The sequence below is a fragment of the Hyaena hyaena genome, unplaced genomic scaffold (assembly GCF_003009895.1).
Source record: "Hyaena hyaena isolate Hyena2069 unplaced genomic scaffold, ASM300989v1 scaffold_131, whole genome shotgun sequence".
NCBI lineage: Eukaryota > Metazoa > Chordata > Mammalia > Carnivora > Hyaenidae > Hyaena > Hyaena hyaena.
The window spans coordinates 2,116,601-2,119,155 of record NW_024080761.1 but is presented as its reverse complement, the minus strand read 5'-3'; the positions used below and the strand labels follow the sequence as shown (position 1 = coordinate 2,119,155).

The 2,555-nt window shown below is 39.1% G+C and overlaps 1 pseudogene; it reads right to left on the bottom strand.

The window, feature by feature from the left end:
• Positions 1-1,046: 1,046 nt before the first annotated feature.
• LOC120235369 lies at positions 1,047-2,202 on the bottom strand (annotated as a pseudogene).
• Between the last annotated feature and the right edge of the window lie 353 nt (positions 2,203-2,555).

The following is a 2,555-nucleotide window of genomic DNA, read 5'->3' as shown; positions in this document are numbered from 1 at the left end:
ACAAAAGACAGCAAAGGCAAGATTGTTTCGAATCTAGGCTTTACTTCCCAGGAAAGATGAATGGGGTTGAAATTCTTCTGAGCCACTCTCAAATTCTAGACTTGACTCAAAACCAGGGAACTATACACCACTAAGAAATATGAAGTGACTCACAGTCTTGCTTGATATTAAAATATTTTTAAAATTATCTATATATTTCTATTCTGAAAAGCAGTAGATCAAAACGATGCTAAGCTCTCCAGTCAGTTATAGAATAAAGGGCTTCTTCCAAAGAGAACTAACTTAGCAGACATTTAGCTTGGAAGGAATGTAACATGGAATAAATGAGATGAGGTCCTCAGTACAATTTTAATAAGGCTTCTATCCCCCTCAATTTTAAGAAGCAGTACACCCAAGGGACTCACATAAAATATCTTAGAGGGATGCTTCTCAGAGGTAAAATGGTCTATATGTCTAACTCATGACCCCTCTCTTTAACTGAGGCTTGGGGAAGAAAATAAGTATTTAATTTTTATTTGTTTTTATATATTTATTTTTATTTGAATGTAGTTGGCACACAGTGTTACATTAGTTTCAGATGTTCAATATAGTGATTTGATAAGTTTATAGAAGGGCAGCTACCTTCTGTCCCCATACAACACTATTACAAGACCATTGACTGTGCTCCTTACATTGTACCTTTTATTGCTATGACTTATTCATTCCACAACTGGAAGCCTGTATCTCCTACTGTCCTTATGAACCCAATAAATAGTTAATTTTTAACTATTCAAAGTTTTGGGCAGATTGTAATATTTATGTTTAATATCTAGTTTTCATTTTCTGAAACTTAGGCTTATAATTTTCCCTATTATGCTCTTTGAAAAATGGATGAATGTCCCTAAATAAGCAATACCATATGAAATATAAACCTCCTTCTTCCATATCTTTTATATAGGAAGAGTGAATGAACAGTACCCTAAAAATTCTATGAAGTTACTTTGTGTATTTAATGAAACTAAGCTAAACCATTCCACGTCCACATCTTGAGCAGTAGTAGGAGGTAGTTAGTCTTCAATCTCATCTTCCCAAATATCTCCATTAACATCCACAGTTAAAATATGGAACAATCAGTTAAAACATGGGGAATCAGGATCAGTGAAATGTTCATAAGGGCTTGCTCTAGAGAAAGAACACAGTCCAACAGAAATACTGCATACAGATCATCTTGTTAGATCCATCTACTTTCTCCATGGGAGCCTCACAACCTGGGCAGCTGTTTAAATTCTTTCCGAGTCCCTTCTTACTTTCCATCTCTTCCAGTGCTTTCTTACCACACCCCTGTTCCGAAAGTCTTTTATTGGCCTCACCTGCTTACAAGTACTCATTTCATAAAACTATTACTTTTCCTGCAGTCACCTTATGGGAAAATAAGTCGGCTTCCACTAGTTCTTTGACCTGACCCAGAGTGGCCACCAAAGGGCATTTGGGTTCTGGGCACTTGAGGCATTGAACTTGGCCACCTCTGATCTGGATTTCAAAGTAGTCCTTCAGACAGGCTTTGAAGTATGCATGCCTGCACTCCCAAAAGTACATGCATCCACTCCTTCACTACCCACCTTCTCACAGAAACAGACATTGCACAGGAACAATGTACTATTAAAGCATTTTGTGTGCTGAGCTTGATCAAAGTCCAAGATTGCCTGGATCAGATTCAACTCTGATTCCACATCCTGCGTGGGTCTCTCATCCACAACTTCCTCTTGGTTAGATCAGGTCTGGCAGGCCCTCCAAAATCTAGCTCTGTGTTAGGAGAGCCTTGAGCTATCTCCTGCAGTTTTTTCTCAGAACCCATCTTGAGGTCAAAAGGAGAGATAATATTGAGCTAGGGTCTCTTCCTTAAGGAACTGCATCCAGGCAGGGCATCTGGGTGGCTCAGTCAGTTAAGCATAGGATTTCAGCTCAGGGCATGATCTCATGATTCGTGAGTTTGAGCCCCACGTCTGTCCTCTGTGTGGACAGCTTGGAACCTGGAACCTGCATCAGATTCTGTGTCTCCCTCTCTCTGCCCTCCCCCACTTGCACTCTGTCTCTCTCGCTCTCAAAAATAAACAAACATTAAAAAAAAAAACAAATTTTAAAAAATTGCCTCCAGGCAAACAGGACCACGCTGCTTTGGTGTTCTTACTGTAGGTTGTCTAAGTGCTAGCAGAAACAAATAGCACTCAAAACTACCTTCAGATTTTGTGAAAATCTATATAGATCCTGGTTTCTCCACCTTGGAAGGACTCTTGTTTTCAAATGCATCTCTGTCATAAATACTCATCGGGGCCAGCAAATTCAACCTCCTCAGTTTCTAGGTCTTCTGACTACATGTACATCTGAGAAGCTGAGGACAATATAACACTACAGCCTGCATCTCATTTCACTTTTGAAAGTTGTTCTTTTAAAGGAGAACAACTCTTGAGAAATAGTAGGGGTTCATTAATTGTTAGCAATCATCATTAACATCCTTATTATCCTCACAACACTCCTCGAAGGTAGGCATTGACTCCTATCTACATGTCTTTATAGAA